Below are 16,539 nucleotides of genomic sequence, written 5' to 3' on the forward strand. Positions count from 1 at the left end.
TTTTTGAAATCCCTTAATTTTCTATGAGGCAAGAAAGACTGTTTCCAGCTCAGCTTGGCTGCTTTGTGTGTGATAGAAAAGGAGAAGCTTTTGAGAAGACTTGAAGCAATTTAGGGCACTATTTTTTTCCTTACTAGTAGCATCTTCACTGCAAATCAAGCCAACCATCTGAGCTCCAATGGAGTCCCCTAGTCCTAAATTTTCTTTAGATATTCAGTAATGCTGAAGTGAAATCTGTACCTTTCTAACCACTTTGATGGGAGCAGTACTTCACTCTGACTAAGAGATCCAATGAATCATTGGCATAATCAGTGGCTTATGCTTACTTCAGCAGTAATAATTTCAATAATATATGTATAATTCTTTTGCATTCATAAAGACAGCTCTAAGCTTTCAAAATCATGAAATCTGTATTTACTAGTTTGTAGTGATTTCCATTTTATCTTTCAATTTTGAATTATTTTTATATAATTATCTTTCCACATGAAAATGTTCTGTGTTCATTGAGCACTGAAGAGCAATGTTTCCGTTTGAAAAGTCTTAACATTCCAGATGAATATAGATCCATTAATTACTGTTTTTTTTCCTAAATTAATTTCGTCTGACTGCCTCTACATAGGGCTTGGCCAGTATTGTACCAATTGGTTTTAATTGTACAGAATAAGTAAAAACAAAAGCTTCAAGAGATTTAATGTGTATGGAGAACTGGAGTCACCACCTACCAATATGATTGCCTAAAACTCTCCAGAGTAAGGTCATCCTTGCATTTTTTCTATAAATAAAGCAATCCTTACTTTGTTAAACCTGAACTTTTCCTTAGAAATGATTTTACAGGCTGAATTTCCTCAGTAAGTAGTGTATACATTTGTGTGATACTTTCCAAGAATACAATTAACTGGTTAAGCTACAGCAAAGTTACTACAACCGGGCAACCCAAAAGCATGTTCGTTTCTGTTATGGCAGTTGTTCCTGTGAATACTTGGACTTCATGGATAATGAAGGTTTCCTTCTCTCACTTCTTCCCCAAGGCTCAGGACAAAAAGTGCAGATAAAATATTCAGCAGTTGCTTACTCATGGAGCACCAGCTGAGGACTTTGTGAAAAAGTGGTTTGTGATTGTGTGATTAATGACAGCATCGAGATACATATTCATGAGCTAGACAGATTTTGGTATTTCCTAATTTTTGAGTGCTTGTCTCTGTAATCTTAATATTTGTTTCTTCTGAAAGTGCAGTACATCAGTCAGGGTGGGCATCAGAAGGCACAGATGAGTCCTCTTCTGAACCTGCTGAGACCAAGAGGCTTCCCTGCCTTCTGGGCACTGGATAGGAGCCCAAAGTACCTTATTGTCTCTCCAACGGGGAAGTCAGTCCATGGGGAAAGGTAAGGAGAACAGGGTTTCTTCCTGGTGAAAGGCAAGGAGAAGAGGGTTTCTTTCAGGCCTGTCAGTCTCACATCAGTGCCTGGTAAAATCATGGAGAAGATGGTTCTCGAACGTATTGAGGCGCACCTGGGGGACAAAGCAGTCATTGGTCCCAGCCAGCATGGGTTTGTGAAGGGTAGGTCCTGCCTAACTAACCTGATTTCCTTTTATGATAAGATCACCCGTATGGTAGACCAAGGGAAACCAGCCGATGTGATTTTTTTGGACTTTAGCAAGGCTTTTGACACGGTTTCCCATAGGATCCTACTGGACAAAATGTCCAGCATACAGCTAAATAAAAACATCATACGATGGGTGAGCAATTGGCTAACGGGCAGGGCCCAAAGGGTTATGGTGAATGGGGCTGCGTCAGGCTGGCGGGCGGTCACCAGTGGGGTCCCTCAAGGCTCCATTTTAGGGCCGGTACTTTTCAATATTTTTATAAACGATCTGGATGTAGGAATAGAAGGCATTTTGAGCAAGTTTGCTGATGACACCAAACTTGGAGGAGTTGTGGACTCGAATGAGGGTGGAAAGGCCTTGCAGAGGGATCTGGATAGGTTGGAGAGCTGGGCGATCGCCAACCGCATGAAGTTCAATAAGAGCAAGTGCCGGGTCCTGCACCTGGGACGGGGAAACCCTGGCTGCACGTACAGACTGGGCGATGAGACGCTGGAGAGCAGCCTAGAAGAGAGGGATCTGGGGGTCGTGGTAGACAACAAGTCGAATATGAGCCGGCAGTGTGCCCTGGCAGCCAGGAGGGCCAACCGTGTCCTGGGGTGCATCAAGCACGGCATCGCTAGTAGGTCAAGGGAGGTGATTGTCCCGCTCTACTCTGCGCTGGTGCGGCCTCACCTCGAGTACTGTGTGCAGTTCTGGGCACCACAGTATAAAAAGGACATGAAACTGTTGGAGAGTGTCCAGAGGAGGGCTACGAAGATGGTGAAAGGCCTGGAGGGGAAGACGTACGAGGAACGGCTGAGGGCACTGGGCCTGTTCAGCCTGGAGAAGAGGAGGCTGAGGGGAGACCTCATCGCAGTCTACAACTTCCTCGTAAGGGGGTGTCGAGAGGCAGGAGACCTTTTCTCCATTAACACCAGCGACAGGACCCGCGGGAATGGAGTTAAGCTGAGGCAGGGGAAGTTTAGGCTGGACATCAGGAAGGGGTTCTTCACAGAGAGAGTGGTTGCACACTGGAACAGGCTCCCCAGGGAAGTGGTCACTGCACCGAGCCTGACTGAATTTAAGAAGAGATTGGACTGTGCACTTAGTCACATGGTCTGAACTTGGGTAGACCTGTGCGGTGTCAAGAGTTGGACTTGATGATCCTTAAGGGTCCCTTCCAACTCAGGATATTCTATGATTCTATGATTCTATGATTTCCATGATCCAATTTTTCCCATTCCAAGGAAGTTTTGAGTCTCTTTCCACTTGCATGCAAGTTATCTGCCAAATACAGGTGAGGTGAGGAAATCGGAGAGAAATTACAAGGAATATTTAGAGCATTTTGAAAACAAATGGGGATGTGTGTCAGTATATTTGTTTTGAATATCAAGCTGTATGGCTTTAAATAACCAATAAAGGTGTTCTCGGGTCTTAACCACCCAAACCCTCTTTATCCATGCTTACATATTCTCTTCACGATGGTTAGTTCAGTTGGAGTAAAGACAGAGACAGAAAACATGCAAATAAAACTCTTGCATGTCCTTCAGAAACTGCCTGTGCAGCCTGCAATTTCTGAGGCAAAGGTTTGTTGTCTGATGCTGCCAGTGAAGTTTGAAACTGAAACAAAACCTGGCTCCTGTGGAGAAGAAAATGTGTTTGAGTATGTCTGTCCTTTTTAATCAATGCATGTAAGAAAAAGTGTTAGATCTAAAATATATAGGTTTTGTCAGAACAGGCTTCTACAGAATCCAAGCCATAGAATGTTGCTGTGCCTTTTTAATAAGATGTAGATTTGAAAATATGTTTTTATAGAACTCTATCTCAGTCCTGCCATGCTAGGCAGAACAGTCAAGGAACCAGGAAATCAAGATAATTTATAACAGACTAAGTAAAAAATATGATAGTTTAGCTTTTTAACTAATGATAAAAGAAATAGAGAAACCCAATATGTACCAAAATAATTATTGAAGAAGTATTCTTATAAAATATTTTATTATTAAAGAGTTTAATTACATTTTACTTAGGAACAATTCCTGCCCTAGTTCTTGTGATTATGTACTAGTATGATTTAGATATCTCCATCCCTCTACAAGAGTGTAAAGAGGAAACATTTTCAAAAATTCCTAGAGGCAGGGCTCTGATTAGAGCACCTGCCATCAAGTTCCTGTTCTATCATTGGCTTATGATAGAATGTTATGTTGAAAAAAGTACATTGCAAGGGCTTTTTTTTTTTCGCCAGATGATTATCTGTTTTGAAGGAAGGACTTCTTCAAGGTAATATAATATGTATTGGATCTATCCCATACACACACACATGCATTTATGAGTGTATGTGTATATATACAGACATAGAAAAAGTTTTCTGGGAAGAGAGCATCTCATTATTGCTCTTAAATCCTAGAGAGATGAGCACATCTCTTTTACACAAAATTTTAATCCAAAAGGAGAGAACTGACTTTACAATAAGAAGCTCTGCAAAGAAAGGGATGCAGACCAGAGCAGTAGCCCTGGAAGTAAAGGTGAACATTTCCATCAGACTCACTAAATGTCCACTGTGGCTGTCGCTTTAGCATATTATGTATTGATTCTATCTGTAAAAGTTTGGAACATGGAAGACATTGTAGAGAAACATGCAAAAAAGAAATCTTGCCTGTGTATGAATCTAAGTCTTTGAGCTTCCTTGAACTCATGGCTGCTAAGATTAGTAATTTTCTCAGCTGTTTCATTATTTGATGCCCAAAGGTAGGCAATTACAATTTGTATTTGAGTTTCAAATATCCTCTGAAATCAAGTGACTTACTAAGTGCTTAGCTGTGAACTTAGTCCAATTTCTGTTACTCAAGCTTGAATATATTGGCTAGCATACTTTAAAAGATTGTCTCCAAAATTAATAGGCATATGCAAACACAAATCTTGATCTGCTCAGTTTTTGTGTTCCTGCTCCTTTTAATAGGTACTCAAACATCACATATAACCTTTTGTCCATCTCCTTCTCCACAAGGCTATATTTATAAATGGTTTCACCTTTAATATGGCCCTGCTTTCCTATTTTAGAGAACAGAAATGACTTATCAGCTTGGTAGCAGATCCTTATTTTGTCTGCCTCCCACAATCCATCAGGAGAGGGTTAAGAAAAGGACCAGTTATCTCATAGCAGTCAAATTCTTTGTACATCATTGAGTTTTACATTGAACATCTCTGTGTGCTGTCAGCTGCAGAGAAAGAAGATTACACTGTCTGTCTGCTACATGAATACCCTGTAAATACTGCTTCAGTTCAAAAGGCAGATTTCTAATCAGCTATGAAATAAACAGAAACTGCTAGTTGTTTTAGCATTCGAATAGTCAAATTTGGTTGCTTTCGTGCACAACAGCAATTTACTTAATATATTAACAGGCATCTAATAGAACAACAGCCAAAATTTCCAAAGTGGTAATATGAACCCCACAAAGAGGCAGGTTATGACATTATTCAGAAATAGCAAGAGGACATGCAAGATTATTTATGGATTTGTGTTTGTTTGTTTTCCAAGACAGTTTTTAAAACCATCTTTTCAGGTACCACTCAACACAGTTTAAACAAAAGCTTTTGTTTGATTTAATAGGAAACAACTGCTTAAAGGGAAAAATGAAGACATAATTTGGATCTGAGCTTTTTAATACATCAGGTTGCATCTCTGTGGGCATGAATATGTTGCAGGACAGCTGTTTATGGAAATGGCAATGTGGGGTGAAATCGGTAGCTAGTCTTGAATGTATCTGGTTACATAAAGGATGTATCTGTATAAGACCACATAAAGCTCTGATGAATTCTAGAGGAGAAAAAAATCTGAATTAGGGCAGTGTCAGTTTCTTGTAGGATAGCCTTGTATCTCTTGAGAAATGGCAGGGATCTTTATGAAGTGACACAGGAGTTGCAGAATCAGAGCAAATGTGTAGATTGCTCATTCTACAGCTAGTGGGAATCATAATAGTACAGCCTGCATTGGGCTTTGTTTTTGCAGTTAGACACAGAGACAAATACAAACTTCACAATTAAGGCATCCTAGGCTTTTAAAAAACTCTAACTCTGCTGTTCATGATGTTTCCCTGAGGACTCAACACTGACCAATAACTGAACTTTTAATGTTGGCCACAGGAGGCTTTTACAAATAATGGCTCTTGTAACGTCCATAGCACAATGAACAGCCTTGCTGCTAGAGATTTACTGCTTTAGAGACTCCAACCTCTAGAAGCCCCTTTCCTGTGGCACTTGTAAATATGATTGTCTAAAAATTAGTGTAGACCTTTAATAAGGTGCTACAAAGCAGAAGTTTTAAGCTCCGCAGAGAAAATAACAGCTTCTTTAAAAAAAGATCATTTTTTTCAAGTGATATGACAGAGAATAGAGACACAGCCATCGTTGATGGTTTTCTGTCAACTCAGTTTAATACAAAGAAAAATCTGCACATCAGCCACCATCCTTTGACACTTTTTTGTTATTTCCTTGTCTTTCTTCAAAGCTTCCATTTTAATTTCAATACTGAGAATCTTCAAACTTTTTGGATATTCTGGTTGCCTCCATTTCTTATGCAAAACTAGAGGCATTAAAATGGGGCTTACAAATCAGAGAGCTGTGATGCTTAATGAATACAATCAATGCTCTGTTGGGGCACAGGGATTTAGGTTCCCTCCCCAGCTCTGCTACTGGCCTGCTGATGGCCGGAGGTGAGCTGCTTGGTGACTGTGTCCTTGGTAGAAACAGGTGGCTTTAAATCAAATGGATGGGAAATGTAACTTGGTTATTGTGGTTCACTTCCCTAATATCTTAAAAACTCTTTAAAAATTGCAAAAATGCCAGGAACACTGAAGAAATGGATATTTTTCTTACATACCTAGTTTCCCCTACTGTTGACAAACTGAATTCCACATGTGGTTTAAAAATTGTGCTTCTTCAAATCTTGGGCACGGTATTTTATTCCAGCCTAGCTTGTAAGGAAAAAAAAAATACTTTGAACTCTTAACCAGGACATTTTAAGAAGGAAAGGGGGGATGGGGGGGGGGTGGAATCTTTCACTCTTAAAATCTGGTATCCTTTATTTTTTTCTGAGCTTTGAATTACTGGTTTATTTATTTATTATTTCTCTTTTAATGAAAGTGTTGTGGGGAATAAAAAGAGAACCCTTTCTTGTATGTGATATAAAAGAACTAATAAGTAAAACTGAAAATAGCTGGAAGAAATATAAACTCTTTTGGTCCTTGCTTTCTCTTCCTTCAGCTTTATATCAGTGTGACTCTCTAGTCTGGCATGGGCAGTGGCAGTCACATCAGAATTAGTTTGTTTTTTTTAAATGCATTAGGGAAAATACTCATTGCTACAACTAGTATAGAATTAAACTGCACTATTTTCTTCCAGACCTATTCATTTGTTTTCTTCGAGACCTAATTGTCAGAGGTTGAGGTCAGACACAGACATACATTGACTGGATCCAATAATGGCCAGGGTCTTCATGTGAAAATAATTTATAATTTAGAGTAATTTACAATTACCTCCTATTTTCAGGGTAATAAAAACCATATATTTTAGATAACATGGAAGCTAAGATCATGCAATTGACTTTGCAATGTATGCTGGCTGCAGACTTGGAGTCAGTTGCAGACCTAGAGCTTTGTTTTGTGTTTACCAAACAGTAAGCATCCCATTTCCCACAGTAGCATATAGGAACAGTGGCTCCTCTGCTTTGGTGTGTTCAACCACAGATAAGCAAGTCATTCCAATTTTAAACTAAATAAAAAAAAATTGAATTGTTGCAAAAAGATCTGTTAAAAGTACAATAGCAAGTCAAAAAATCAAAATACATCATTCATTCCCTCTGGAATGGATTCCTGATGCTCAAAGGCTTCATTTCAATCCCAAAGTAAATGTGAGCAACTTTGAATAGCTGCGAACCATCTTTTGAAGTTATTTAAAAAAAATAAAAATCTAGCAATGCTGTATCCTCAAATCTTATTAATCAATAAAGCTATAAAGTAACAAGTCAGTCACATCCTCCTGCTAGGGTAAATGATGGTTTGGGTCCTTTCTAAAAATTCCTTCCTTTTTTCCTCTCTTCTCCGTCATAGCATTTGTTTTGTTACAGACTGCAAATGTGCTTTTCTGACTGCACTTTGTCACCCACAGATTCCACTGCACAGTGGGTGGAGAGCTGGGGATTTGTGTTCTGTTTTCATGCAGAGTTGTGCATTAAAAACTGTGCTGCTGCTGTTGTATTGTGAGCGGAACATCTTACCAAACCGGATTAATGACAGTCTTTCCAATCTAAATAAAACGAAGTAAACCAAGACGATTATTCTGTACTCAGAAAATAAGAATTTTTTATTTAAGTGAGAGAGAGGTGGGGAAAAAGAACAAAATGCTTAAATCTGTGGTGATTCCTATGCATGTATATTCTGTTGTGGTTCCATTTATAGTAAACTGAAGTCCTTTAATGAGGAGACAAGAAGCATCAATGGTGCCCCTTGTTATTAGTTCTACTTTTCATTATGAGTAATTCTGACCTGTATAATGAAATCAGATTATGCATGAAAAATGAAGCAATGCCATCCTGAAATGCAGTGTGAAGGTCAGCTGTGGATTTTGTAGCTGTGGGAGAGAAATAGACAACTCATTTTTGAATAGACCAAATAAAATATTTCTGATCCTGAAATACAATTCAGGAGGGGGATAAAAGGAATGGGAAAAGAGAGGTATGGCTTGAACACCCAAAAAGAGAACAAGGAACTGGAATATATTGCCCACAAAGGCTTCTGACACAGAGCTTGGTTCCAGTCACTGTCTCCTTCCTCAGTTTTGCTTTGCTTACACAAGGAATCACATCAGGTGTCTGGGTCAGGCTTCCAGTGTTGGGGATGAAAGCATTTCCACTGTCTGTAGCAGTAGCTCACCTTTTAGTGCTTCCAGTTATTTACACTTATTTATAAGCAGATTGGTCTTGAATTAATTTTTATTATTTAGAAGTGAAAAAAAAAAATCATATTGATGCTCAAGAAGTGAAATTATACAATGATATTGGCTCTGCATTTAAATCTTTAAATACTGTGTGGCACTCTTAAGGTGAAAAGTAGGTATTCTGAAAATAATTATGGCATCTAATCATACACCATCAGTGTGATGTGTGTAGATTTAATACACTTAAAGCATAGTTTTGTGAGTCTTTTTTTTCCCCACTTTTCCAAAATTTCAATTTCACAAAAGTGCAAGAAACACTGAAAACCTCAGATTTTAATATTCTTGAAGGTAGATGACAATGGTAAAACCGATAAAGAATGAAAACATACATTTCTAAATAACTACTTCAGAATAGAAAAGGTTGCAATACGAAAGTGTTACCAATAATCCTCTAATTATGTAGCTTGCTGTAGAGAATACTCACCCTCTGTGAAACTGATGCTTGTAGTCAAAAAATTAAAATAAAAAAGCACTCATAAGAAAGACCGCAAATCCGTTTAAATTTAGAGAAAAGAAAGATGTAGTTCAGAAATAATTCCAAAAGGATGGCATACACAAAATACAGACTGAAACACTGGGTCTGTGATCCTGCAGCCTACCGACTGCAAGGAACAAGGTTTCAGACCCAAATCTACATCCAGGACCCCAGGAGAGGTCAATCCCCGTTTTCATAGAATCACAGAATATCCCAAATTGGAAGGGACCCACAAGGATCATCGAGTCCAACTCCTGGCACCACATAGGTCTAGCCAAAAATTCAGACCACATGACTAAGAGTCCAAACACTTCTTAAACTCCAACAGGCTTGGTGCAGTGACTATGTCCCTGGGGAGCATGTTCCAGTGTGCAACAACCCTTTCAGTGAAGAAACTCTTCCTGATATCCAACCTGAACCTCCCCTGCCTCAGCTTGACACCATTTCTGCAGTTCCTATTACTGATGACTAAAGAGAATAGATCGGCACCTGCCCCTCCACTCCTGCTCATGAGGAAGCTGTAGGCTGTGATGAAGTCTCCCCTCAGCCTCCTCTTTTCCAGGCTGAACAGGCCAAGTAACCTCAGACGCTCCTCATACATCTTCCCCTCCAGGCCCTTCACCATCTTCATAGCCCTCAATTTGATCGTAGCCCTCATTTTGATCTTTGAAAGAGAAAAAATGAGCCATATCCCTCCATACACCCAGCCTTTGACAGGCCTTGCTTTCTTTCACACTGTCAGGGTGAAAGCCATCCTCATTTCAGAAAGGTCCGCAGGGCTGCCACTCTTCTTCCAAGTGCTGCTCATTACAGGCAAGTGTAAACATATGCCAGACTCAGTGGGAGGACACAGGCTCCATATTCATCCCACAGCAGTGTGAAGTTTCTTCTATTTTCCATCTAGATCAGAAGAATGTGACTCTTACAAGGGGACATAAATTCTCTCAGGTCCAAACGGGTAAAACATCCATGATTGGATTATTTTCTTTTTGCTCGTATTGATGTCTTAATTTATTTCTTATTTTTCAACAGAATTTCATAGATGCTTGCCTTGTACTCTAGCGAGCTCATCTTTTTCTGTTCATTAATGTCTCATTACCTCTTGTAGAAGTAGGTATGAGAAAACGATTTCATATTTGGCATTGTTAAACAGAAGCTGACTTTCTGGGAGGAATTAATGTTTGTCAGTCTATTTTTTATATTCAGGTTTGTGAAGGACTTTGAGATCTTTTAGATGACAGGAAATACATAAAAGTAAGTTTTATTATGCAGATGAGCAGAACCGATCCTAAAAATGCTTTCACACAATCCCACACAATTTCATGTGTTAATATGAGGAACTTGGAAATTGTCAGCACTAACAATAATTTGCTGAGCTACTGCTTTAGGACAGTTATGTATTTCTGAGATACTTGCTTTTGCTCTATAAATACTGTGTAAAGAAACATCTCTTTCACTAGATATCTCTGCAAAAGTGACATTTCTCTATTGAAATTCTCAGTTTAAAAAGGTGTTCCGGTTTTTAATCTTAAATAAGATCAAACTAAAAAACTCAATAGAGAAATGACTACAAGAGTTGATCATGTTACAGTCCCCAAAGTAAAGTGAGATGCAGTTTACTAGGGAAAAATGAATATCATGGATTTGAGGGTATTGGGAGCTTTGCCAATTTTTTAATTAAAGTATGAGAAAACACATATAAGGCTTCTAGAAACAGTGGGAGAAGGTGAGTGCAGGCTGCTCTGTTTTATGAGCCTATGTTCCTTCATGGGGGAATTCTGGTTTCTGGTGAAGACTTCACTTTTGCAAAGGCTTAACTTTCCTCATAAACTTGATCTGAAAAGGAAGACTCTTTATTTTAACATCTGATATATACCATAATGTCTGATTTATCCATTGACTTTAGTTAGCTGTTACCTGTCCAAGGTCGACTAAAACTGAATAGCAAATTTTCATTTAAGCATTTCTGTTAGCTCAAAACAAAATGCTATGCTAAAGAAAGAATCTGAAATTAGTCTTACTGTGGTGAAGGCATAATTAGCAAGTTGCAGGCTATACATGTTGTATGCTGTACTGAAAAGAGTTAGTTGAATTGGAAGCTGGAGGACTTCCTCTTGGCTTTGATTTCTCCAGAAAAGGAAGATGATTTCCCTTTCCCCAGGCAAAAAGGAGCACATTAAGCTTCAAAATGCCTTCTGGACTTTGGGGTTTTGCATGCAAGGCTCAGGGGCCACTAGAAGGTGCCTACACCAAGCTAGTTTCGGGCAACCTCATTCACGTACTGTGTTATTGTCCCTGTGGTTTTAGGCAGCAGGTTCCAAGCCTAGAAAGACACAGGGATGTCTCAGGGCTCAAAAATCCTGGAATCTTGTTTAGGAACAGAAGTTACAGCTGGTTTGAGGTTGATGCCTTGTCTTGGAGATACAGATGTTCCATGTTGGAGCTTACTATGAATTGAACAAGTGTACACTAGGTGTTCTAAAGTGTGATTAAATGCATATATGTTTAGTACTGTTTTTATTTATTTTACAAGAACAGAATGACAATCCCATGATGACTGTTCCTGTTTGCCCTGAAAATAGCCCAAACATCTCCATTTTATTGATTCATACTCAGCAGTGCAAGGTCCACGTTTATGGAGTCTTGGCAGCTCTTGGAAAGGCTGACCCTTATTGTCATTTCCATAACATTAGCTATCCTAATTGGCAAGGTTTATACAGCATACCTAATCCTGCATTTTTGAGATTACTTAACGTCAGAACCACTGCTCTATGAAAGCTTCTGAGACTGAAAATTGTTAATCTTGCATGACATGCTAGAATATCACTGTTCTTTGTGAAGTCCTAATCCAGTGCTTCTTGGATGGTGATCCTAACTGAGGAATAATGGAGTGGGAAAGGGGCTATAGAGTGAAGGCTCTTTTACTGAATGCAGAATCCTCTCTCAGAAGTCATGTTTCCTAAATTCAGAACCATCAAAATGTTTCTTGGAGGTTTTGTTTTGTTTTGTTTTGTTTTTAATCAGGCATCAGTTGGTGTTTAAATGATTACTAGCATGTTATGAAAATTGATCTATGCCCGAGACTCGCTTTATAGTTAGAACTAAATCATTATTGATTTTGTATTTTTGTATTAAATTATATATCATGGCTTTAAAGTGCCAAATGCATGAATAAAAATGACCCATTATTAAAGCAGATTTAAAGCAGATTTTAAAGCAGATGTTATTCTCCCAGAAGGTGGCAGCTGGAAAGCCCATACTACTACATAGTGTACATCTTACTACAGTGTGAACACTTTGTGTAGGGGAAATAAGGTTATGACAGAGCAGAAAGGGGGAAGTAAACACTATTCCACACAACACCATTCACATCATGAGGCTTCAACAGGGAGCCAGAATGTTATCCTGAATGTTTTTAATGGAATTAATATCTCTTTTTCCCCCACAGGAAAACAAACAAACAAACAAACAAAAAAGATCAAGTAGAATTTTGTAGATAGTCTTAACCTTTCATGTTCCTAAAAACTTCATAAAGCTGATTTCTGATTTACAGGAAGAATTTACACAGTTTGTTACAAGAAAAAATAAACTAACAACAAAAAGAAAAATAGAATTTTCTATATATTCTATTTTTTCTACAAAATATCTATATATATATGTGTGCTTGTATGTATATTTGTATGTATGTAGGAAAGAAACAAAAGGTCTTTAAAAAGGGAAGAGATGGGAGCCAAGTCATAGTAGTGAGGGGTAGGTACAAGTGGCAGAAGTCCAAGGAGAACACAAATGTAGCTGTTCAGTCTGGGCTGATAGACTCTAGTGGAAGATCATAAGACATTATGTCAGATGGAAAAAAGATGCACGGTGGTCCAAAATGATCAGAACAAACTGGGAAATTAATACCAGTGGTGAGGAAGCCTGTGATGGTGATGGATGCAAATTCCTGCAGAATTTTTAAAATGATAGAATTTTTTGGACCAAGTCATGAGACTAAAGGAACATTTGTTTGATGTGATTATGTGGTACATATGAGAAGGTGGGTGGCAGCTGCCAAAATCTGAAAAGCCAGGGCTTGCTCAGGTCAGAAGAAGAATTTTGCAGCTGTTGAGTCTGCAAGCAGCCTGGTGATTATATAGCAGGAATAGTCTGACTTGGCCTTGTGTGGATTTTTTTAATTCAGCAGTGAAACAGTTGCCACTTGATGGGGATGGCTGTACAAAATGTCCTTTGCTGAAGTAACACCTGATCACATTGTCTTAAGTTAAAAAATAATAAAAAAAAAAAAGCATCTGAAAAAAATGGAAATGCAAATAATTTATGTTTTGTCAGAGGAATTTCTTAAAACAGAATAAGGTGTTTTGTGTTTATATATATATATATATAATTAAAAATAGAAATTACAACTTTTTAGCTTTTAAAGCAGTAAGCTATGTGTTTAGCAATTTAAGTTAAACTTTGTTAGCTCAGTTTCTTGAACACTTAACAATGTGGGCACTAGAAAGCATTCCTGTTTGAGAATTAATTCTGAGAATTAATATCCAGCAGAATGTTCTTTGCATCCAAATAGGAAAAATACATTTTAACAGGCATTTCAAGCCCCTTAATGAGTATCTTATGAAACAGAAAGTTATGACAGAAATGTTGAAATTAAATAAATAAAAAATTAATGCATTCTTGCAGACTGAAAATCAAAAAATTAGCTTGCTTGTGATGAGCAGTTTTGGTGTTGCTGGAATATTAGCTTGAGTTTTGAGAACAGATTTCATACATGAATCCTTATTAAAAGATCTGCTAAATCAGCAGCAATAGTTTCAAATTCTGGCTTCATTTTTGCTCCCTCTTTATTAAGAACAATTATAATTAACAGCTTCTGTTGGTGACACTCAATTTTATCTTGAAACCTTCACAGGAATCTCCATAAGAGCACAACTGTTTTCTGTTCAATGAAATTTAATTGGCTTTAACACGGTTTCTGCTAATAAAATAGAAACTAATATATCAGTAGGTGTCCTCCCTTGTTGCTTTCTCCTGTTACAGCATACCCACACTGGACCGCAAGTGCAATTTGATTCACATCTAAATCAGGAACAGTTTCTTAGAGGGCGATTTGTGAGGCACACCACTGCTGCAGAAAGTAGTTTTGATTAGCAAGCGGTTGACATCCTTTTGTGGAAAACCTTGTGTTACAGAGAGCATTTTGCAGCACTTCAGGTGGAGAAATTAAAAGACTATTGATCTCTTGTTCATTAACAATCTCATTGCACTTTTGCCAGACTGGCTGCCTAACGCACTGTCAAAATTCACTCTTAGCTGCCTGTCATGCATCTGCATACTTTCCAGCATCAGCTCTGCTGGATAATATGACGTTTTTTACTTTCTGCCTTAAAGTCTTCTGCAGTCTTGTTCTGTGATATTTACACTGATCTGGGAGCAGTTGCATATCAGCACTTAGTGAGAGAATCCCTAGGCACACTTGAGTTGTACAAATGTTAGGGCCCCACACTTACAATAAATATTCTAACACTCATACAGTATTAATAATACAAATTCATAATATTTAGAATACATCCCAGGGGAGAGCAAGGGAGGTTCAGCTGAGTGTATTACACATCATTTCAAAAAGATTTGGAAACAGCTGCTTTCTTTCCTGGCTCATGGCAGCTGATGGATGCTGCTGCCGTTGGAGACGGTGCTGTCTGACATCAGGTTATGTATGTGCTGCCGAGGAGCTAGAGCATCCCTCGGGATACAGGGAGCCTCATGGTACGGTTGTTCAGTGTGATCCAGCACAAGTGGAAGTCATTAGTGCTGCTATAATAGCAGTTGTAGGAAAACAAGTGCATCCATTGCCAAATCTGATGATAATTTCGCCTGTAAAAGTTTGTTCAAGGAAAATGGTTAGTCACACCTGTTGAAAAACACAATCATTTTTATTTCCCTTAGGAAGATAAATTGCACTTCAATCAATGACAAATCAGAAACATCAGTCACTTTTGAGAGCAAAATCTCTGTGACCAGATGCTGTATTTTTTTTCCAGGTTCTTATAGATAGACCCAAACCTCAGCTCTGCTGCCTTTGCATTTTAAAAATAGTAAAGATACAGCAGTCAGTGAAAGATCCCATTGAGCAATTAGGATTAGGGTTTAAGGAAAAGATGCTAAATGGAGTTAGGGCTTCAATCCTTTGAAAATCCTCTTCTAAGTCTACATAAAGTAGACATAAGACCTATATAAGGCCTTCATTAGAAAGGCCTTATATAGGCCTTATATGAAAGACACTAAGGTAAAGACAGTGGTATGTGTAAGCACAAGTACAGAACAAATTCATATACTTTACCGTTTCAAAATACCTGCCCCTTTCAGTTTGTAGGAAGGGTTTGTAGTCAGGACAGTATACTTATTCTGGCCTTCTCCAACTCTTGACTGAACAAACTAATTATAATCAAAACTAATTATCAGATTCCCAAAGTATTTTAAATAAAAGGTATTCTGCTAACTACACTTGAATTGGTTTCAGGGTATTTCTTCTTGGCCTTAGGTCAGGCCATACTTCAAGGTTGCCTTTTTCATCCACCTGCAAGTACTTTGAGACCTTTTAGCTCACTTGTGTTGGGACCTCCTGTTTCTCCTAATCCCTGTATTATGTAGGAAGATGTTGGATTGTTTTTAGCTAAGCTAATATGGCCCAGGTGTGGATTTTATTTGGTAACAATTGGGATGCAGCAGGTGAGTGACTTTGTCAAACAGGTGTTTTAAATAACATCAAAATGCAGTCTGTGATATTCGATTACTTGGAAAAAAATCTATAGACACCCATCAAAAGCTTCTGGGATATCAATAAAATTATAACCCAATGAATATATATTTATATATAAACATTGCAGATAAAAACTAAACCAATGACTTTTTAATATCTTAAAAACCTTGCTCACGTGAGTTGCATCAGAGTCACAATGGCTTAGTCTTCTGTACTTAAATTGTAGCTACACATTGGTAGGGACTTATAAAATATATTTCTTATATATATAGTTATATATATATAGCTTGTATATATATATACTTATATATATATACTTATATATATATAAGTATATATATATATTCTTGCTTATATATAACTATAGCAAGTTATATATATATAACTTGGTTTTGTGTAACTATTTGTCAGTAATGAGCAGAGACAACTAACTCTGAAGCATCATAGATCAATTTGGCTGTTGGGGAAAGCTGGATATTTCTGGGGGAGCCACAATATGCAGAGATCTTCCCAAAACATCAATGAATTTACAACCTACCAACTGAAGTGACTGAATTTAAGCAGAGGGGTTAAGTTGGTTTGACTTCATAGCTAAGGTTCTGCAAAGTCCTGTCTCAAAAAGACTTTGGACAGGGGAGAAAAGGGTGACAAATAGTCTCCCCTGGTAAAGAAGAGGATGTTGAAGTTTCTTTTGCTGCTTCTACTATATTGCAGAGGGGAGAATCCTTACTT

At 38.1% G+C, this 16,539-nt stretch overlaps 1 protein-coding gene and 1 long non-coding RNA gene across 3 annotated transcripts in view; one reads left to right on the forward strand and one right to left on the reverse strand.

Annotated features, from left to right (window-relative positions):
• The window catches only part of PTPRN2 (protein tyrosine phosphatase receptor type N2), a 643,897-nt gene that overhangs the window by 458,389 nt on the left and 168,969 nt on the right, over positions 1 to 16,539 (forward strand). The window lies entirely within an intron of this gene.
• On the reverse strand, positions 13,874 to 15,703 carry LOC110351218 (uncharacterized). Its single transcript, XR_002398322.4, has 2 exons — positions 15,388 to 15,703; positions 13,874 to 14,921 (listed from the first exon to the last, which is right to left on the reverse strand). It is a non-coding gene; the product is annotated as an uncharacterized lncRNA (long non-coding RNA).

Source organism: Anas platyrhynchos, chromosome 2, assembly GCF_047663525.1.
Source record: "Anas platyrhynchos isolate ZD024472 breed Pekin duck chromosome 2, IASCAAS_PekinDuck_T2T, whole genome shotgun sequence".
In the NCBI taxonomy this organism is placed as follows: Eukaryota; Metazoa; Chordata; class Aves; order Anseriformes; family Anatidae; genus Anas; species Anas platyrhynchos.